The sequence below is a fragment of the Vulpes lagopus genome, chromosome 1, assembly GCF_018345385.1.
Source record: "Vulpes lagopus strain Blue_001 chromosome 1, ASM1834538v1, whole genome shotgun sequence".
In the NCBI taxonomy this organism is placed as follows: domain Eukaryota; kingdom Metazoa; phylum Chordata; class Mammalia; order Carnivora; family Canidae; genus Vulpes; species Vulpes lagopus.
Window position 1 is genome coordinate 62,166,654 of NC_054824.1, and position 23,183 is coordinate 62,189,836.

Consider the following 23,183-nt stretch of genomic DNA (forward strand, 5'->3'; position numbering starts at 1 on the left):
AAAGCATATAGGTAACAGTGAGTTAGGGAAGTGAAATTATGGTTGGTTCCATCTTTCATTTTCATTCATTTCCAGGCACACCTTTTTTTTTTTTTTTTTTTTTTTTTTTTTACTGTCCTGCACTTTATTGCACTTTGCAGAGTTTTGTGGCAATCCTGTGTTGGGCACGTCTGTCAGTACCATTTTTCCAACAGCATTTTCTCACATTGTGTCTCTGTGTCACATTTGGGTAATTTTCACAATATTTCAAACCTCTCCGTTACTTTTTGTATTTGTTACGGTGATCTGTGGTCAGTGTTCTCAGATATTACTATTGGAGCCCTGAAGAGGTGACTGCATTGCTGCTGTCTCATGATAAAACCTTAATAGATGAGGAGTTGCTTCCTGTGGATGAGCAAAGAAAGTGGTTTCTTGAGATGGAATCTACACCTGGTGAAGATGCTGTGAAGATTGTTGAAATGACAACAAAGGATTTAGAGTATTATGTAAATGTAGTTGATAAAGCGGCAGCAGCAGGTGTTGAGAGGATTAACTCCAGTTTTGAAAGAAGTTCTGTGGGTTATATGCTATCACATAGTATCACGTGCTGCAGAGAAAGCATTCGGAAAGGAAGAGCCAAGTGATGCAGTAAATGTCACTGTTATCTTATTTTAAGAAACTGCCACAGACACCCCAATCCTCAGCTGCCACCACCACCCTGATCAGTTGGCAGCCATCTACATGGAGGCAGGACCCTCCTCCAGCAGATGATAGTTTGCAGTTTTTAGCAATAAAGTATTTTATTTTATTTTTTAAAAGATTTATTTATTTATTTGAGGGGGGAGGGGCAGAGGAAGAGGGAGAGAGAGTCTTTTAAGCAGACTGTGTACTGAGCACAGAGCCCAATGTGGGGCTCGATCTCACCACCTTGAGATCATGACCCAAGCTGAAGCCAAGAGCCTGACGCTCAACTGACCGACCCAGGTGCCCCAGCAATAAAGTATTGTAAATTAAGCTATGTAATTTATTTTTTAGACATAATGCTATTGAACATTTAATGGACTGCAGTATAGTATAAACATAGTTTTATATGCACAGAGAAACCACAAATTCATTTGAAGTACTTTATTGCTATATTCACTTTATTGCAATGGTCTGGAACTGAACCCACAATCTGTCTGAGGTATTCCTGCCTGCATGTGCTTACATTACTTTTTTTTTTAAAGAAAGGAAAATTGAAGGAGACTTCTGCAATTATACTTAAGCTTCCAGTGGAGTGAGTGCCATTGCTCAGAGAGTGATAGACTTCACCACTGAGGCAGAAGGGCAGGTGGATCGATTGATTGATTTTAAAGATTTTATATATTTAAGAGACAGTACACAAGGGGGGGGAGGGTCAGAGAGAGAGAGAGACAGACAGACAGACTCCCTGCTGAGCAGGGAGCCGCATACAGGTCTCCATCCCAGGACCTCGGGATCATGACCTGAGCCAAAGGTAGATGCTTAACTGATTGAGCCACTAGATGCCCCGAGATGTATTTAAAATGCAAAAGGAATGTATTTGGAAAAATAAATGTATCCATGATTAGTCACTGAGCATCTTTTTTGTGTGAGAAAGTCTTGACCAAGCTTATATTCTGAAAAAAATCTCTTGGATACTGAGTTTATTGCATTGCTGAAATAGATGAATTAGAAAAGCTGGTATTTCTTTGGGTTCCTTCAAAACGTTTTAGCTAAAAAAACAAAAACAAAAACAAAAACGTTTTAGCTTACCATTTTGTCAGAAAAATAATACAGTGATTTGAAATATTCTTACAAGAACTTAATGGAACCTGAAGTCAAGCAGACACTAGAACTAAACCTCAATTGGAAGAAAATACAGAGGATGGAGGAACATGTCAGAAGACACCATGAGGATGAAATCAGGAAGTTCTTGGATCATATGACCCATTCGTTGCTCATAAATAAAATGGCATGGAAAAGGAGGGGCAGCACTGTGTAATAAATTTTAAAAGACTCAAGAGACCTATCAACCAAATTCCAATGCAAATCTTGTTTGGACCCTGATTTAAACAAACCAACTCTGAAAAGACATTTAGGAGACAGTTGGGAAAATTGGGACACTGATTGGATATTTGATATTATAAAATTATTCATTTTTAGGTGTGATATCGTTATTTATGGTTTTATTTTAAAGATACTGCTATAGTGTTTGTGAACAAATAAAATATCAGATATTTACTTTAAAACAATCCAGTGGAGAGTTTGAGTATACTAAGTATAAAAACTCCATATTTTGGAGGTTAATTTATGGATGAATGCTACATCCAGGATTTATGTTAAAATAATCCAGGTGGGGGTGCCTGGGTGGCTCAGTCAGTTGAGTGTCTGCCTTTGGCTCTGGTTGTGGTCCCAGGGTCCTGGAATCAAGCCCCACATTGGACTCCTTGCTCAGTGGGAAGCCTCCTTCTCTCTCTTCCTCTGCTGCTCCTCCTGCTTGTACTCCTTCACCTCTCTCTTGCTCTATCAAATAAGTAAATAAAATCTTAAAAAATCCAGGTGTAGGTTCCATAGTGGGATGCAGATGAAATAAAGTCCAGCCATGTATGAAAATTGAAGCTGGGCAGTGAGTACAAATATTCTTGTTACCTTTGTATATATGTTTAGGATTTTTAATAATGAAATATAAATAAGAGTAATACATATTCATAGCTGAAAATGTATAATGTATAGAAAAGTATAAAGAAGGAAATGAAAGTCACCTACATTTCCACCCCCTGGAGATAACTACTATCAACATTTTCCTTAGAGTCCTTCTATACCCTTTCCTTAGGCATTATAATACATACTTTTATTCATACCCACTTTTTTAAAAAAGGTTTTATTTATTTATTCATGAGAGGAGGCACACAGAGAGAGAGGTATAGACATAGGCAGAGAGAGAAGCAGGCTCCATGCAGGGAGCCCGATGTGGAACTCAATCCCAGGACTCCAGGATCACGCCCTGGGCCGAAGGTGGCACTAAACTGCTGAGCCACCCGGGCTGTCCCACATCCCACTTTTAAACAAGAAATTATACTATCTATATTGTTTTGTATCCTGCTTTTTTGTATTGTGGACACTATTGTGCTTTAGTACATTTAGATCTTCCTCATAACTTAATATCATGGCTGTGTACTATTTTAATATGTGAAAACACACACATACCATAATTTATTCATCTAACCAGTCCTTTACAAATCGATGTTCAAGTTGTTTCATTTTTTTTTTCCTATTCCAACAATTCTGCATGCTTATTTCTCCTGACAGATATCTAGAAAATCCAAGGGTTTGTGTAAGGCTTTTTGCTCTATCATGGCTTACGACTTGTTGGAAATATAATATCATTTTGAACTCCATCCTGCAGCATATATGATTACCCGTTTCATCATATTCTCAGCAACATTGGGTGTTGCATAGTCACAATATTTTAAATGTTTGTCAATCTGATATAGGGATAAAGAATATATTATTTTAATTTGCATTTTTAAAATTACTAGTGAGTTGAAAATCTTTATGTATATGTTTATGAGTATTTCTTTCTTTCTTTCTTTCTTTTTATTCATGAGAGAGACAGGCAGAGACACAGGCAGAGAGAGAAGCAGGCTCCATGCAGGGAGCCCGATGCGGAACTCGATCCTGGGTCTCCAGGATCACGTCCTGGGCCAAAGACAGGCGCTAAACCACTGAGCCACCCAGGGATCCCTGTATGTCAGTATTTCTTATTGAAATTTCTTATTTCTTTATGACTAGGCACTTATATCTTTCCCCTCAATTATTTTTTTTTAATTATTTTTTTTTAAGTTTATTTATGATAGTCACAGAGAGAGAGAGAGGCAGAGACACAGGCGGAGGGAGAAGCAGGCTCCATGCACCGGGAGCCCGATGTGGGATTCGATCCCGGGTCTCCAGGATCGCACCCTGGGCCAAAGGCAGGCGCCAAACCGCTGCGCCACCCAGGGATCCCATTTCCCCTCAATTATTATACTTATCTCTCCACTTCTGATTCATAAAGGTTCTTTACATATTAAGACACTAATATTTCATATATTGTATAAATTGCAGGTTTTCTCCTGAGTTTGTTGTCATTTAACCATAGGTCATTTTTGAACAATCATTTGTTTAGAATTATTTTAGTAGATCTTTAAAAGTTGTAAACTTAGATTTTTTTTTCCTTTGAGCCTTTGTAATTTCCTACATTTTTCTTTTTGTAATCTTACCGAATATTTTACTGATGGGTTTCATTATATAGCATTGCCCTCCAAAGTTTGCTTTTTAATTTTAATATCTTTATTGTTTATTAAATATTTGTGGTGGAAAAATACATTTTAAAAAATTTACCTGTAATTTCATACAGTGCATCAGGTAAAATTTGGTAATTTACATTTCAATAATTTTTCTTTTTTTTTTTTTTCCAATAATTTTTCTATGTGTGTATATTAGTTACACTTGCTGCTGAAAAGGTTAAAACCCCAAATTATAACTTGACACAGTATAGATTTGTATCTTGGTCCAACATAGATGCTTCTGATTGGTGGTCAGCCGTCCAGTGAGTAATTCAGTGACTCAGCGTCCTTCCATTTTATGATTCTTCCATTCCCTACGGCTTTGGGGTCCTCTCCTCTACTTGGCAATTAGAGGAAGAGAGCATAGAGAAGGCATGTCACTTACTAACCACCTCATCTTGAAAGTGCTTCATGTCACCTCTGCCTATATTCCCTTGGTGGGAATAGTCACATAGATGCACCTATGTAGAGGGGATCCTGGGAAATGTAGTCCCTCGCTGAGTAACAGCTTTCCAGTGGAAATCCTACACTCTGGAAATTGCATTAATATTTGTTGGACATTTAGTGGAATCTGCCACCATTTGTTATATTTATAATGTATATGATACATGTTTTCTTTACAAAATGGAATCATCTTAGTTTTGAATTTTAGCATCATTTTTTAAAAAGATTTTATTTATTTATTTGAGAGCAAGAGAGAGAGAGTGCGTGAGGGTAGGGGCAGAGGGAGAGGGAGAAGCAGGCTCCCCGCTGAACAGGGAGCCTGACACTCACTGGGGCTTGATCCTATGACCCTGAGATCAAGACCTGAGCTGAAGGCAGACACTTAACTGATTGAGCCACCCTGGTGCCCCCTTAATGTCATTTTGTGAGCTTTCGTGTCTTTAAATCATTTCCAAAAACAAGAGTTTTAATGTCTATGTATTATTCTTTGTTTTGATATATCGTAATTGATTTAACCACATTACCATTATGATACAGTTAGGTTTCCCTAGATTTTTATTATTTTGAATACTACTGCTATAAATGCCCTCATGGATAAATCTTTGAGTATTCTCTGATTATTTCCTCAGGGAAAATTCTTGGGAATGAACTTGCTCAGTGTTAAGGCTGGTGATGCATATTACCAGATGGACCTTCAGAAATGTGAACTTATTTACACTCTTATCAGCATGGTCTGAAGATTCTTATTTCAGAGCACTCTGGACTATCGTGGGCATTATGGTTGTTTTGGCTTTTGCCACTTCGATTGTTGAACACAGTGCTGCACCGTTTTAATTTGTAAGCTTTCTCTACAGAGTTTAAACGTTTTTTCATGAGTCCATCAGTAATTGTATGTGTGTGTGTATGTAAGAATTGTTGCCTCTTTGCACTTTTCCATTTTTATTTTGAAGTGTTCCATTTTCTTTTGAATCATTTGTAAGAGATTTTTATGCAGTATGTATTAACTTGTCATGTTCTAAATATTTTTATCTAGCTTCTCCTTTCCTTGATTCTAGTTTGTGACCTCATTTCTTAAGATTAACACTACAGTCAGAATCGTAATGTGTGCTCTCATACCCACTGAATCTACCTGGTTAGCAGTACTTCTGAGATTAATAACGTTTTTAAAAAGCAAAGCAGACTCTTTTTTCTGGCGCATCATATGGTTTGAATGTTCTTACTGTGAAATTTTAGTTATCTTGAAATGGGAGAGTTTAAAGTAGTCATCGAGAAAATGGACTAAAGAAAAAAGATTTGGGACTCTGGATTTTTTTTTTAAAGATTTATTCATTCATTCATTCATTCATTCATTCATTCATTCAGGAGAGACACAAAGAGAGAGGCAGAGACACAGGCAGAGGGAGAAGCAGACTCCCCATGGTAAGCCTGATGCAGGACTCCATCTGAGGACCCTGGAATCACAACCCGAGTCAAAGGCAGATGTTCAACCACTGAGCCACCCAGGTGTCCCAGGCCTCTGGATTTTTACCCTTGGAGATAGTGAGATTGCCTTCTTTATCTTCTCTGGAGAATTAAGAGCAGCAGTGAGGCAGGTTGATGGTATCTGAGGATTCCATGGTTTTAGCTAAGTGAGAAGCAGAGGGTCTCAGAGACCCTCTGGCTGTTTTTCATGTTAGATCTTATTAAGAACACACATGGTAAAGTGGCAGGGAGCCAACCAGAGGTCAGGTCGCTGAGTAGTAGTCTCTCCTCTGCCACTGACTGTGACCCTGAGCAAGTCACTTGTCCACTTGAGCCCTCAGTGTACTCATCAGCAGAACTCAGGGAGTTGTTGTAGGCGATGTTTTGGATGCATGAACTCCTGGGCTGTTCAGTGGAGTTCTCCACGAGGCCTCATTGACATTCACCCCTTGTCCTGACCTGTGTCAGATGGATGTGTGGGGAGTGAGAAGAAGGTTAGTCCCATTGGTCTCCTGCGTGATTTATGAAAGAAATCAATCCAGTATATATCTGTTCCAGATATAATGTGATCTAAATGTGATACTCACCTAATAAGATTAGATGAATCTAATATGGTTTTCCTCTAAAACACAAATACTGCACCACTTTTAATTGTAGTAGCCAAATTAAATTACTCATCCCAAATTAGATTTCTAACAAACTTAATTTGAACATGAGCTCAGTACTGCAGGCCCTGAGTAATTTTTTAAGATATAAAATAAATCAGTAGGATACTGGTATTGCTCCTCTGGGCGCTTCCGTGGTTACCATAAAAGAGAATAGGTAAACATCTGGAGGAAGCTTGCAGAAATAGAACGGAGACAGAGGCCCTAGTCCTTCAGCCAATCATTGAGAGCTTTTTCCCCTTCCACTGCTTCTGCCCTCACTGGTCTTGGAAGACAGGAGTCAAATAAATTATTGGCAGACCTAGTGATCACTTATGTCTTATTGCTTATGATTGCCTTTCTTCATCTGTTCCTTGACTGAGCCCTTTCATATCTTCCCTGCCCAGGAGGACACTTGGTAGGAAGTGCTCCCTGGATAGTTTATGGAACCACAGGAATTTGGTGAGCAACTAGAGACATTTGTAAAATTGCATTAGCTGTATTTTTTTTTTTTCATTTTGTTAGGTGACATTAACTGAAAACCAACCCAAACTGGTTTTAGTTTAGGAATAGATGCTAGCATTAGGTGAGGCTTTATCCAGAGACTCACATGGACTGCTCCAGACCCAGTTTTTCTCCTTCAGTGTTGGTTCCTTCTCCAGGCAGGATCTCTCTTTCTAGCCCCAGAATGGGGCTTTTCTAGCCTACAAACCAGGTCAGTCAGTTTCCCTGTTCTCATCAGGTAGGAGCAAAGATCCTTAATGGATCAACCAAAGGTGTAGAGTTGAGTCCAGTTGCCTCTGGTTGGCTTAATTTGGATCTTATGCTTCTCTATATAAGTACCATGTGGAGGAGATGGGACAGGTTGACTACTTGAAAGGTTCAGGGGATTGTTGGAAAAGTAAGGAGGTTGTGAGTCAGGGAGGTACCTCCAATCCTCCATGATACATTATGTAGGTCCTTCTGCTTTTCTGAGCATTGTATGCCTACCTTCTCTCCTTTGAAGTGTAAACGACCCTAAGAGGTTGGTGGGATTTGTTCATGGATGAGGAGGTGAAGTTCACTGTGGGATCACCTTACCCAAGGCCTTGTCAGTGATAGAGCTGGGACCACGCTCCTTGTCTAATGAGTCTTCCGTTTCTTTTCACTATATCATGCCTTCTTCCTACCAATCCCTCTCACCAGCCCCTCCTTCCCATTTGCCCAACACTAGCACAGGGTTCTTCATTAAATAGACAGTCAGTCAATAGTTGTTAACTTGTTATTGACTGACTGGTGTACCATCAGACCAACTGTGACCTTTCTATTCATACTTTGTGAATATCATTATAGCAAACACCAATATAGTCGATTCTCAGTCATTAATTTGTAGATTGTTCCTGGTAATTCCGTTTTTCTTTCCCTGAATTATGGGGTTCTTCTAATAGAAAGATGGAGTTTGGATGGCTTGAGGATAGACATACAGGAAGGAGCCAAGGGTAGTGTGTGTGTGTGTGTGTGTGTGTGTGTGTGTGTGTGTGTCTTTGCATGCCTGCAAGTATGTACACGGACCTGCAATTATAAAATTAAGTATGTTTCAGTTCAGCTGAATTTAGATTTGATGCCTTATCTTTTCATTTAAATGTAACTTCCATTGTGAAACTTATTATTGGCAAGGTCCTCATTTGCTTAAATCAAAGACCTGTGAATGGGTGTGCCATTTAGAAACACTTGCAGTAGTACTATATGTTTGCGTTTCATTTTTGAGAAAAATCACAGCTACGTATTGGCTTCTTCCTGCCTAGAAAACCCTTCCCCATCAATATTTCATCTCTGGTTTTATTTCCACCTCCTCTGGGCAGCTTTGTGGACTTACTCCAGCTGTTTCTCTCTATGATGAAGGTCTGCATTCTATAGTAAGCACCTCACTCTATGTCCTGTGATACATGAATTGTTTCATATGTATGAGTTTTATCCCCGAGGTCATTTGGTTAACTGCTTGGCCTTACCACTCTGTGTGTGTGTGTGTGTGTGTGTGTGTGTGTGTGTGTGTGTTTAATCCTCCATAGCACTTACCTCTATGCTAAAGTGAAGTGGGTGATCATTTAGTATTTGGTTCAGAGACTGGGATAGATGCTCCTCCTGAGTGCTCCCATATCACCCTCATTGCACTTATCAGTGGTTTTGCAATTGTCTGGTTATTGTCTCTGTTCCTCCAGTACAATTCTTGGCAGATGTTAACAGCAAAGGAAATATATGTTCACTAATGAAATGGTTCTCACCTTCTCTATACCACCTCCACCTCTCCACCCCACTCCCCAATCCCTCCTGCCAAACCGTAAGTCTTTTGAAGACAGAGACTGTATCTTACTGTTTTTTGTCCTTTGTAGTCCCTTAGGGTATCTGCCAATAGTCAATACTCAGTAAATTCTTATTGAGTGAATAGATTTCATGGGTGTATAGAAGCCATGGATCAGTACCCTCTTGGGACCTGCCTTGGGGAGATATAGATGCGAATTGAAGCTCTGAGAGGGAAGGGGGTGATGGAGACTGGATGGAGATGATTTCAAGAGCTGGGTGTGCCCACCCCTCCTTCTTCTGATTTCCAAGTAAAGATAAGACACTTCCCTAATGGCAGGGTGCTGTGCCCTCCCCTGGCTTGTGGCTGGTGAACTCAATGCCTGAGAAACAGTTGAGTAAAAGATAGTGCCTATAATTCTAGCTTTTATTACAATAACAATAAAAAGTTTTCTACCTGAGGACTTCAGCAATCTTCATGGTTGAGATGAGAGGACACAAGCCAGGAAAGGTACATGGCCACTTCCCTGTGTTGAGATCCTTGTTCTTCCCATTGCCCTATGGGGTGTTAATGAGCAAGGACAGATCCACAAGGGAGGGGGCATGGAACACTAAGGGGTCAGCACCCCCTTAGCATCCCTGGGTGGTATGGGTCCTGCTGGGTAGACCAACCCAACCCTGGTTTGCCTGAGATTGTCCCAGTTTTAATACTGAACATCTTGAGTCCCAGGACACCCCTCTGTCCCTGTCCCTGGCAAACCAGGGTAATTGGTCACTTAGATGCCACTTACTCCCTGCCCTGCCTTGGCCAGCTCTTTTCCTATTTCCTGTCCCTTTGCAAGGTCCTTGATTTGGCCTACTGCTTCCTTTCCTTTTGCCTTCGCCGCTACTTCTTCCTTAGCTCTTTCAAGCTAAGCCCTGAGCACTGCTTGCATTTCTGCTAGTAGAGGCCCTTCCAGACCAGCGTTCTGAATTTCTCTGGGTTGACCAGAGTTCTTGGCGCTAGATAAACTTGCAGGTGCTGCCTTCTCGTCTTCTCTGGTTCTGCCTGGCTCCTAAACTCAACCAAGATGGGAAAGCTGCTGTCACATAGGGTTGAAACTCATCTGCATTCAGGGAGAGTCTGGCCTCTCTGGGGAGAGGCTCTCTGCACACATGTGGGACTCGGCAGGCACAGCGGCATGCTGCACCTGGAAGGTAGGGCAGGGGAAGTGGCAGCGCTGGTGTCGCTGTGCCCACAGTCCTGCGTCGTGCACGCCGAGGCCCACCTCCCAGGTCCCAGCCCGAGCCCCCAGCTCCAGTCTTCTGGGCACACTGTGGCCACCGGCTCTCAGCAAGGCTGACTGCAGCCGGCTCTCTTCTCTGAAGCCTCCTTGCCCACATTTACCATTGACCTCTCTGTTCTCAGAACTCTTAGTACACGTCTAGTCAGTGCTGTTCCATTGAGTCTAATTGTTTGCTTCCGTGTTTCTCGCGTTTTGGTTCTTCCTTGAGGGCAGACATATTATCTTGCTTCCTTTCCTGCCACCTCATGGCACCTGGCGCTGTGCTGGGCCCCCAGCTGGCCCTCACTTGGTGTCCGTGGTGTTGTTGATGCACCTCGATGATTTGTGGGTGACAGAGGATGTGTAAGTCAGCGGGTTCGTTCTCTGTGAGCACCTGAATGCAGAGTTTGTGGGTAATGTGGAGGAGGAGGCAGGCACCCTGAGTGAGACCCAGGGTCTTGGGTGGAATTCGGTTATCCCGACTTCCTCTTTGACACTGGCACAGGAGGATGAGGCTTCTCTAATGTGAAGTGAATTTTCAGTTGCAAAATACTTCATTTTATATATTAGGCTTGCTTTACATTTTCTGGAACATTATAATGTAATTTAAAAATAATCACAGAGGATTAAACAATTCTGAGACTGCTTTACAGAGACAGTAAAGTGGGTTTGATTTTTATAGTTTTCCTTTTTTGATTCATTCCCTTTTTGGAGGAGTTCTGAAGGAAGTGCTGTGCTGTCCCAGACCCTGTAGACCTAATTCTGTTATTTGTTTCGGCATTGCTAATCCATGAGTGAGAATGCAGCTCTGGCCCACCACCAGGAGGAGGGTGGATAATGTTGAGCTTTTGCCAGTCCTAACCTCCTGCTTTGACCTCTTTGTAACCAGCTGCATGCCCCTGCTGTGTGTATGTGTGTGTATACAGTGCATTTGTTTTCAGATGTAAATACCTTTAAAAATTCATAGAAATAATATATGGTCTTGGTTAAACATTTAGTAGGAAGTTAAAGCTGTCTTTATGTTTTAGAAATAAGCACAATGAACAACAACAAAAAAAGCACAATGAACATTTTCACCTGTATCTTTCTAGATTCTTCTGTGCACTCCCACATATGTTCATACCCACACATACACACAATGGTATATTTACACAGATGGGATCATTTAATATGAAATTCAAGGGCCTGCTTTCTTTTGTTTAATGATATCGTAAGGATATTTTCTCTGTCAGCGAAGATTCATTTATCATCCGTTCAGCAGGCACTTGCTGAATGCCTCCCATGTGTCCAGCAGGATACAGGGTGTTGGGGATGTAACATTGAACAAAGGGATAAAACTCCCTGCCCTTGGGGAACCTATGATCTAGTTGGGGTGACTGGCAATAACAAAGTGTACAATATGTGGTAGGATAGAAGCTGATACCTGCTATGGGAGGAAAAACGAGATAAGGAAGGTAAATAGGAGTGAGGGGGCTAAAGTGCATTTTGCAGTTTTAAACAGGGTGGTCAAGCGATGCGGAGGCCTTTGAACAAGCACCAGGGTTACAGTGTTTAGCGCATAATATGTGCTGCTAAGATGACTGCTGGGTTAGGTCTGCGGTTGTAGTTGGAAGGGACACTGCCAGAGCTTTAGGAGTGCTGGGCAGGAGCCAGTCACATCCCTAGTGGTAGAAAATACACACTTGAGCATCCATGCATTGCCCTGTGTTGCTCATTACCCACAACAGCGACTGCCATTTATCTACCATATTGTTTCCATTGGAGCTTTTTGTCTGTTATCCTGGCCCCGTTGATTCCTGGCTGCACGTTTCTGGGCCTCATTTATGAAGTATTAGGATCATTGTACAGTTTAGATGAGTTAATCCAAGTGCATAGAACAGTGCTGGCAAGAGCTACGACAAGAAGTTTGGCTGTTGTTACTACCGCCTTTCATTTATTACTTGGGACAGTCCCGCGAGGAGGATGTTAAGTTCAGTTTAGAGATGAGGAAGCTGAGGCTCTGGGAGGTTAGCAATACTAGTGAAAAAGTTCAAGGTGCTAGTGGGTATAGTGGGGTTTCAAAGCGCAGGCTTCAGGCTCTAGGCCCCGTTCAGTCCATGTAAACGCCTGCCTTCCTCCAGGTGGGCACAGCAGTTCCTGCTTTAGGCAGATGCCTGGGACATATGGCCACAGATTCCATTCCCTGCCTTCCTGATTGCTCTCTAAACTGCTCAGAAGAAAAGCAGCCCAGGGCCTGGCAGGGCCAGGGGCAGGATTGGTCGAGGTGGGAAGAAGGAAGTCTATAGAGCTCCCACTGAGAAGAGCTGAGGCTTAGTAGCCCTGCCTAGCATCCTTAACTGCCAATCAGTTTGGTGTCAACACATCTTCTCCCCATCTAGCCCCGACCCCAATCACCATACACAGCAGCTTGTAAAGATCCCTCTTAAAGACTCAGGAACATGACAATCAGTGACATTTCTAGTTCTAAATATCCGACTGAGAAATACCCCTATCCTTGTGTCTGCAGTAGTTTGTTGAAAAATAGCACTGCCACAGACAATAACCAAACTCCATAATTGGTTATCACTGGCCTCCTTCCAGAAGGTCTCCTGGTAGCAGCCTCACAGCAAACCTGGCCCTAGCAGGCCCTGAGGTATGCAGGCCACACTTAAAGGACCTGTGAGTCCTAACAGAGTGGGAAGACTCATGCCTAGAGTCATTGCTCCTCCAAGGTCAACAACCCCCCCTCCCCAAATGGAGGACCTGAGTGACACAGCCCTCACTGACCTCTTCAGTGGGTACATCCCCTGCTCAGTTCTCTGAAATGAGATGCAGAGCGTGTGTTAGCGTGGAAGCCATAATATAAGTGGTGGCTATGTGTACGTCAAGTAGCACAGTTTAGTTTTATGCTGCAGGTACACTGTGAGTTCAGAAGGGCTTTTGTGGGCTGGCCTGGGAGTCTAACCAGCATCTTAAATATGATTTCTGTGGCTATGTGCTATCAGGATTCTTAAAAAATCACTTTTAAGCAAACCTTTAGAAGCAAGTTGTTTGTAACAGAGAAATTGGCAGCCGGTCATTGATAGTATATTTTCTTACCGTCTGGTGGGGTTTCTCATATCCCAGGACTCCAGATGGAGTGTAAGCTCCTGGGAAGTCCTGTGGCAGATGGATGGAGTTGTGGCTCAACAGGAGCACGTTCGGAAACGGCGTCAGGGAGCTGGTATGAGTCAGTGCATGATAGAGCTGCCATGCCAGATGCTGCAACGGAGTGGAGAATCCACCAGGGGCTTGGTAGCTGGCATAAGAGGCATACCTGGGTCCTGTACCCCAGGAGGGGCTTAAGCGGGTTGTTAGAGGAATGGGACTACACTTCCAACTTTAAACCAAGCAGCAGATGGAGAAATTGGGACTGAAGAGAGAAGACTATGGAGGAATTTAATAACCGTGTTTCATTATTTGAAGCACCATGATAGGGTTCCCTGAAAAGAGACTGATAAGAGAGATGTTTCAGCAATTAAAGGAAGGAGTTTGACAGCCCAAACTATTGAAGAGAGGAAGAGTTACTTTAAGAGATAGTGAGTTCCCCATCATTAGAGGTATGTAAGGAGAGGCTGGCTGGCTACTTGTGGAGGATACTATAGAAGGAATTTAAGCTGTGGATGAGTGATTAGACTAGACTTCAAAGGCCTTTGCTTGCCTAGAGCTTCTATGATTCTAGGGCATACATGGAAAATAAATTTAATTTTCTGCGCTTCTTATTCAGGATCATTGATAGTGGCTCCCGGAGCAAAGGTAAGAAGGATTTGGGGTTTGCTCAGTCTGGGCTCAGCAAGTGGAAACTCCTTGATTGATTAACTCCTTGATTAACTCCTTGATGTCTACCATAAGGGGTGCCTAGGAGGCTCAGTCAGTTAAGCGTTGGACTCTTGATTTCACCTCAGGTCATGTTCTCAGGGCTGTGGGATTGAGCCCTGCATTGGGCTCCACACTTATCTTGGAATCTGCTTGGATTCTCTCTCTCCTCTGTCTCCCCATCCCTCTGCTCCTGCGCTTGCTTGCTCTCCCTCTCTCTCTCTCTCTCTCAAATAAATAAATAAAATTTAAATACAAAACCAAAACCCAATGTTTACCGTGACAGGAGGCCAGGTTGCAGGAGGCCCAGCATTACCCATCTCCTTTCCAGTGGAGATTATCTTGTGGTGAACTTTGATCCAGGCCAAACAGTAGTGGGTGACCAACCATCCTGGTTTGCTTGGGATTGGGGAGAGGGTTTCTCGGGACCCAGACTTTTAGCTTTCAAATCAAGGCAATCCCAGGAAATCCAAGATGAATTGGTCATCTGAAGCAGAAGGGTTGGTCATTTGCAAAACTGTGCACATTGGGCTTCTGGCTCCCTTTTATCCTCATGGTATATCTTTATCTCCTCAGAGCATGAATGTGGGACTCTGCCCTCAGTAGGAGCCCGGTAGACACATGCAGAATAAATGAGTTGGATGCAGTTCCTAGGAAATGGTTGCAGTATCCTTGCAATTAATTAATTTGTTTAATTAATTAAAATGACTTCACTAATTATATGTGCAGGAGATTGCACATTTCATTAGGCTGAGCAGATGGCTTCACTAATAATTACCAAAGCCTGGGGTTGCAGGAGGGGGGATGTCAGCATATGAATTGATATTGAACATTTAAATGTTGTCCTTCGTATAAAGTTGAAACTCCTATCCCCATTGCATCCAAGATGGATTGAAAAACAGATTTTTCATATTTCTTCTGGTGGTCCCAGTAGGTTCTGGTAACTCACTGTTTGTGACTTCATGAAGCAGCTGACCTTAAGGGATGTGGGCTCCGTGGCTCTGGAAGAGGGACACTTGTCTGGGTTAGACCTGAGGTCTTGGCACTGTTCAGACAGTTTAGGTCACTCACTGATTTTTCATAGTAAGCCAGATCTCCCACAAAAATAACGGGTGCCTCATCTCCAAAGGGAACGTGCCTTCCTCTGCTGTGTTGTCTAAACCTTGCCCTGCCCTCACCCTCTCCCATCCCCAGGGGCCTCAGCATCTAAGGCAGACCCACGGACATACCACAGAATGAAAACCCTGAATGGATGAACACACAGACTCGGGGAGAACCTGGGGTTTGGTTATCACAGAAGCATGTGAGTGTATTTTTGGAGTGTTCTTGCTCTAGTGTTAAGGATGATTATTGGTAATTGACCAGACTGAGCATTGCCTCTGGGCCAGAAACTTGCCATGCTATTTCTAATCCTTGAAACAACACTGCAGGGCAGGTGTTCATTTACAGATGAGAAAACAGAGCCTTGTAGAAGCTAAGTGGTATGCTTAGGGTCACACAAAGCTGGGTTCATGCCCAGAGTTTTCTATCTATAAACCCGCTTGTTCTTTCCACCCCCTGCTCTGCTGGTAAATGACTTGGGGTCATGAAAGTCCCGCACCCAGATCTGGAAAGATGTGAGGGGAAGCCAGCAGGCTGAGCTTAGCACTGCACATGGGGGTCTGCTTAGGGAGCCAGTCACCACTGATAGGCTGTCAGCATCATAGAACTGGAAGGGGCCGTGGAGTAACAGATTCTGAACAGTGTCCCAGCATCCATGGGCAAGTCCTAAGTGCATAAAGATTAACCCTAAACAAACAAACAAACAAAAAAAAAACCCAGCCAGCTGGGCATGTTATGGAGGAGTGAGGTACTGGTCAGAGTAAGTTCCAGAAAGAAGTCAATCATTTCAGGAGAATTTTCAGAATGTTAATTTGATGTGATCTGATAAGAGAGTTTTCTTTTTTGCTCATATGCATGGTTGGGGAAAGATGACCCTCCTGAAGCTTCATGTGGTGGTGTGTAAAATAAAAACAAAGCTAAGAAAGGGGGAAAGTGCTACTTGTAAAAGAATAACTAGATCAGTCTGCATACTAGTAAATAGATGTTGACCACGGCAGCAGTATTTCTGTTTGGAGAGATTGAGCCTTGCAGTTAGAATGCTTGACCTTGTGGGACAGTCCTGGTGAGCTCCCGTCCTTTCCGAGGTCTGTCTGCCCGTCCCCCAGGGTAATCTTGAGGTATTTATCCATCCCTTGTTGCTTTCACTCCACACTCCTTATGAGCTAGAGCAGGAATGGGGTGGTGTGTCTGAGTCACAAAAAATTGTGAATCATTCTTGAAATGAGGGAGCCCTGAAAATGTGACTAATTTCTGTAGCATGTACAGGTAAGAAATGGCTGTTTGGTTGTGACTGGCAACTGCCATGTTATTTCTAATTTTGACTTGGTTGCTCTTGTTTTGGAGATGGGATCAGACTTGGCCCTTGGGTAGGTGCAGTATGGAAGGACAGAGTGCCATTTGGACACAGTTCCTGCCTTTGAGCATTTCACAATCAGAAGGCCAAAGCATGTCAATAGTTGCAAAAAACATGTTGGTTGAAAGTTTATGTTAAGTAGCAAATTGAAAGAAGGAAATGTTGTAAACTCAATCAAGATGAGAGTAGATTTGCCTAATCATATAGCCAATTAAATGCTCGGGGCCAGCCAGGTAGTGTCTGGATTACATCAGTCAACATTGGAAAGAGCACTAGGCTGGTTCATAAATTGTGTTTCTGTTTACACATCTGTTTTTAGGAGTAGTTACTTATTCAGGGCTTTCTGTCTTTGTTGGTAATGTCAGCCTGGATGAGCTAGCAGAGTCTTGTTACTTGCTATGAAATTCAAATTGATTTATTAAAATACAAATACACTTGAGAAATATCCTCTCAGGGGCACCTGGGTGGCTCAGTGGTTGAGCGTCTGCCCTTGGCTCAGATCATGACCCTGGGATCCTGGGATCGAGTCCCACATCGGGCTCCCTGTAGGGAGCCTGTTTCTCCCTCTACCTATGTCTCTGCCTCTCATGAATAAAATAAAATCTTGAAAAAAGGAAAAAAGAAATATCCTGCATACCTTTATTGGCTAGTAATGATAACCCCAGACCGAAAGAAACATAATATAATAATGGAATGTGAATGCCTCATTGTTCTTACAGTTGGGTAACATTTGTAGCAATGCTGAAGTTTCCAGAGCTAAGAAGAGGCCACTTGTGGGGATCAAGGATTGGACCTTCAAGCTTGGTGTTTCAAAAGTGAGGGTTATGTATCTGATTCTGCTGTTCTATAAGGAGTTGGCAGGGGGTGTGGGTGGGGGGTGTAGGTTGTAACTACGAAAAGAATAAGAAAAAAATGGAGCAGTCTAGAGTTTGGCGCAAAAACTAGATGAAAATGGTAAATACACAAGGGGTGAAGCCGATAGAGAAGAGCTGAGGATAAAAAAGACCACAGGCATGCTTCGGCCTGCAAATAGCAATATTACAGTTTCTCATAAAACAAGAAGTTAGGGTGGAAGCAGTGGTTATCTGTTGTGTATCTGGGACGGTTCAATAGTGACAAGGATAGGACTCTTCTCAGTCTTTCTGCTTCACCCTCTTTCTACTTCATGTTTGGCTTTGTGTCCTTGTGCTGCTTTTCTCGTCAGTTCTGTGAGTATGACAGTCGCCCCTAGCTGCAAGGGAAGCTGGCAAGGTAGCTTTCCCAGCCTTAGTAGTGGAGGTGGGCAAGAGGGGTTAAGGAATGGCTGCTGGGTTATCCAGCCAACTGTTGGGCATGGACCAGTTGTGAAAAATAAGTAAAAATAAATGTGTGTTGAATCATCACCACAGAAAACCAGATGCGCCTGGGATTTTGCTCTGTGGGATGTGAGTGGAGCTCCAAATCAGAATGGTATGGTATGGAGAGGCCTCTTTGGGGTCCCATTCTAGCAGTGTGGCAAGATCACTTCCAAAGGCTGTGTGTGGCATTGCAGACGGGATTCAGGGAAAGTCCTCTTAAATCCTGCTGGGTGGGAGTGGGGACGAGGAAGGGAGGAGGCAAAGGAGCACCATTTTCTAGCCCATGACACTCAGAAGCAAAATTGCTGCTTTTCAGAAGTTAATAGGGGAGCCTCGTAAATTTCTTTGTAAATTCCATTTAATGAATGATGCATTCAGTTTAGGATGACTGGCTTCTGGTAGCAGCTCCAAGTCTGATACATCTAGTGCCATTTTGTTTTTTGTTTTGTTTTGTTTTTGTTTTGTTTTGTTTTGTTTTAAATTCATGAAAGACACAGAGAGAGAGGCAGAGACACACGCAGAGGGAGAAGCAGGCTCCCACAGGGAGCCTGATGCGGAACTCGATCCCAGGACTCCAGGATCACGACCTGAGCCACCCTGGCGTCCCCCTAGTGCCATTTTGAATTTCATGCCTTATGTGTACGTGTGTATGTGTCTACCCATGCACACGTGCACCCTGAATTCACATCCCTGTGGCCTGAATCACTTTTTCTTCTCATTGCCTCACAGAATCCTGGTCTTGTTGGTACACTGCTTCCCCTGCCCCACAACTCCTTAGTTCCCTCTTTCTTGTATCTGTGCCATATGGCAACACACTTTTCCCCACAGTTCGGGGAAGCCAGCTCTCTGATAGGTGGCTCTTGCTGCTTTGGGTCACCCAGTTATCATTTTGGGTCCTGCCACTTCTCCACAGCAGTGAGCCAGATGCCTTTGAAAAAAAAAAAATGTAAGCCTGATGATTTAAATGCAATTCCTTGCTCTTGCTCAGGTACCCTAGAGTAAGGCTTCTCAAAGTTTAACATGCACACAGATCACCCGGGGATCATGTGAAAATGTAGATAAGGACTCAAGAGGTCTGGGGTGGGGCCTGAGGTTCTTCATTTCTCATAAACTCCCGAGTGACGGTGGCAGCCTAGGTAGTAGGGAACTCAACCCTCAGCCCTGGGGAGTTTTTAATAAATACCAGTGCTGGCAGCCCACCCCAGAGCAGTTTCATCAGAATCTCTGGGTGGTAGGCCCTGAGCATCAGTCCGTTTTAAAAGCTCCATGAGTGATTTTGATATGCAGCCAGGTTGAGACCCACTGATCTGGGACTTGCCCATCTCCTTCCTTTTGCTTAGGCTGACCCTCCCACTTACACCTCCCCTTCTTTCCCCCTGTGAGATCTGTCCTTCCAGGTTCAGCTCAGAGGCATGTCTCCTTAGAGCTGTTCTCAGCCCTCACCAGCTAAACTCGGTACCACTCTGCCTTTCCTTTGTGCTCTCTATCACGGATGCCTCACAATATAGATCCTCTGGGCATGGCTGCCTCTCACAGTGGACGAGGTTGGCTTTGAGGATGGACTGCATCTGTTCATCTAAGTGGGGACTCCATCAGCTGGGGTGAATCAGATTTTTCCTGGGCCCAGAGACACACCACAGGGGCTTCCAACCTAGAATTCTGCGTTTCTATGAGAAGCAGTAGAACTAGAACTTGAATCCAGCTTTTCCAAGAGGAGAGGTCTAAGTGAAAAGAGGTGCTTCAAATGTTGGAGAAGGTGGCAGACATTACAGTTTTTGTTCCACCGCCCACAGGACTCTTGACCTTTTGGCCATTGCCCTTCTCTGACTAGCTCCCTCTCTGCTGGGACTTGGGCAGCATCTCTGCTGCAAGAGAAAGCAAGGCCTGTGCCAGGCTCCTTGGTGCTCATAGTCCCACTGAGCAGCCCAGGATGCCCAAAGGATGAGTGTCTAGCTAGAGTTCCCCTGGCATCCTCCTACTGCTTACTTCTCCCCCTTCCCGGATACACACTCCATTGCCCCCAAGACCCCATTGCCCCAGCTGACCTTCTTTAAAGAAAGGAAACCATCAGGGATTTTTTTCTTTTGGCATTTGCTAGGGCCTGCGCTCCACTGAGTGGGAACCATGACCACCACCATATCCCATCATACATACAGCCTGCATGCAGTAGGAACTTAATAAATATGACCTGCATGGCCCGGTTGCTAAGACAGGCAGTGTGGCTTCTTCAAGCTATGTGAAACTTAGTGGAAGAACTGGAGATTGATCCCCGGCTGCTGAATACCAGTCTAGGGTGCTGTGAATTTGCCCCGAGTCACACAAGCCACTGTTTCCTTAGGTCACGCTTCTCATGCAGAGCTTAACATTGGGGGTGTGGGTCTGATAGGAATAATTTGCCCCTCTCAGTTCTGTGTAGGCATGATATGAATTCCCTAAAGGAGATGTAGTGCTTAAAGGAGGAAGAAGAAGTGGTGATCCCTCCTTTGGGATCATTTCTCTCGCAGGTGATGGCTTCTTGACACCTGTGTGTTCCCAGTAGGTAGAATAAGGCCGCTTGCAGAAGACACAATTCTTGGCAAGAGTGGGGAGGGATAGAAATGGGCATTATGGCTCCAGACTCTTCTGGACCTCAGAGGCTGTGGAAGGCCAGCAGGGCTCTGCAAACCTCTCAAGGTCCAGTGGTTGGGCATGATGGTCAGGTGGGCGTGATGGCCAGGTGGGCAGGATGGCACGGAGAGAATGGGAGGCAAGAATGTGGTACCCCCGCTGGGATCTTGCTGCTCTCTTCCTCATCAGCTTCCCTCTCCTGTATTTCTACATCCTTTCATCTGTTCATGCCTCATTCATTCATGTCAGTGTTTATTGTCTCCTGACTCTGGGGATACTGCAGTCCAAAATCAGGCCCTCGTGGGGATTAGGCCTGCACTTGGAATATAATAGCCACTAGTATTATGTGGATATTTAGATTTAAGTTAATTAAAATTAAATGAATTCTTCAATCCCTCAATTACATTAATTAACCCTCAAGTGCTCAACAGCCACACATGGCTAAGGCTACCACACTGAACTCACAAATAGGAGATGTTTCCGTTACTGCAGAAAGTCTTGTTGGATGATGCTGGCCTAGAATCTAGCCAGGGAGAAAAGCATTTACCTTTTTTTTTTTTTTAATTTAAGATGTTATTTATTTATTTGAGAGAAATAGAGAGAGAGAGAGAGAGAGAGAACAAGTAATAGGATGGGGGAGGGCGAGAGAGAATCTCAAGCAGACTGTACTGAGCGTGGAGCCTGACTTGGGGCTTGATCTCAAGACCCTGAGATTATCACCTGAGCCAAAGTCAAGAATCAGCTGAGCCACCCTGGTGCCCAAGGAGAGCATTTATTATGTAAACAGACAAGCAAATCCCGTGGAGCCTTGGAGAGTGATAGGAAGATGAATTAACGGGAGCCCTGGCAGCAGATAACAGGAGGTGGACCTGGTTGGGGGAGCCAGAGTTTCCCCAAGGAAGGGATGGTTGCATTGGAGTTGGAGCAGGTGGGAACCAGGTTAGAAGGAAAGTTGAAGAGCAGAATAGAAGAGAGAAAACCCCAGCGTTGGTGCATGGGGAAGTGCCTAGACATAGTCCATCACTGGCATTCAGTAAACGACATGCCCTGTGCACACTCGCCATGACTGTTTAATCCAGAACTGTGTGGAGCACAGGCCCTGACGTTCTGTGGTGAGCACAGAAAGACTGAGTCCACACTGCCTGAGTTCACATCTGCTTGTGTGAACTCCTAGTGCCTTAGCGTCCTCGTCTGTAAAATGGACAAAATAGTACGTACATGATAGAATTGTCGTTAAGATTAAATGAGTTAATACACATCAAACGCCTCGGAGTGCCTGGCATACTGTAAGCACTGTTGAGTGCTGGCTGTTGTTACTTCTGCTGTTTCTAGGACCTTTGATTTGTCAGCAGAGGGATGCCCTCCCTCCAGCTGCTTACAGAATCAGGGAGCACTTGGTATTAGCCCCCAGCACCTGGGAGCAGGGCTTCCGGGTTCTTGGCTCCCACTGCCCAGTGAATCAAGATATGGCTTCTAGCATCCCCTCCACACCTCATCCCTCTCTGATTTTTTTTTTAAAGATTTAATTAATTTATTCATGAGAGACCCACAGAGAGAGAGGCAGAGACACAGGCAGAGGGAGAAGCAGGCTCCATGCAGGGAGCCCGATGTGGAACTCGATCCTGGGATTTCAGGATCACGCCCTGGGCCGAAGGCAGGCGCTCAACTGCTGAGCCACCCAGGCATCCCCCTCTCTGATGTCAGTCCTCCCAGCCAACCCCATAAATGCTTGGTTTGGCTATGCAAAAGTCACAGTAGCTGTGGTCCTTTCTGTGGCCTGTGATCCACGTAGCCTCGTAACAATCTAGCAAGGTCAGCCCTGACATTAGCCTGTCAGATTTGCCTCGTTATGAATGTTAGCACTCCTGAGAGGGAAGCCTCACCCAGGATGAAGCTCAGCAAGCCAGCATCTTCCATCAGACTGGAGCCCCAGTGTTCACTCCCGGCCCCCCTTCCGGGACATCACTCAGATGCACGTGGGGCATCTTGATGCTGTGCCGCTACCACGACCACATTGATTACCCACAGCTTTGAAATATCAGAGGGAGCATTCTCCACCCCACCATCATTCCACGTTTCGGTTCCAGTGCCACCAGGCCTGTGATATGTCGAAGTCCTTACCTGGGTGGGGTCTCAGAGTTTCATTGCCTTTTCACTTTAGGGAGTTGAGACCACAAGCAAAGCCATGCTGTTCCCTTCCTGTCCCCTCTCTCTGGTCTGTGCTGCTGCCAGCTGAGAACCAGTTCTTTCAGCACAGAGAATGACCACACTAAGTGATCAGGCCTAGGTAGAGGATTTGCTGTATAGGATTAATTCCCAGAGAGACTCTTTGCTAACCAAATCAAAACATTGCCATGACTTGGCCCATCCTAGCAATTCTTTCTTGTAATGAGATTTGATACATGAGATCGGCCTGTGTAATATTGTTAGGTAATAGAATGGTTGAGGATGTTAAAGCTGGGGCTTGAATTGCTTTAAAATTTGAAAGAGGGTCATGATGGTGGAAGTCACTGAGGAGCCTGACTGGCAGCTGCTGTGGAAGGAGTAAGCGTGTC

At 44.0% G+C, this 23,183-nt stretch overlaps 1 protein-coding gene across 23 annotated transcripts in view; it reads left to right on the top strand.

The window, feature by feature from the left end:
• The window catches only part of TRERF1 (transcriptional regulating factor 1), a 209,989-nt gene that overhangs the window by 94,585 nt on the left and 92,221 nt on the right, over positions 1 to 23,183 (top strand). Inside the window, exon 1 of one of the 23 annotated variants that reach the window (XM_041770819.1) lies at positions 15,493 to 15,532. The exons of the other annotated variants lie outside the window; for them this stretch is intronic. The gene's annotated coding sequence lies outside the window, so the exon portion shown is untranslated. Of the gene's footprint in view, positions 1 to 15,492; positions 15,533 to 23,183 lie in introns of those variants that run through there. 23 annotated transcript variants of the gene reach the window in all.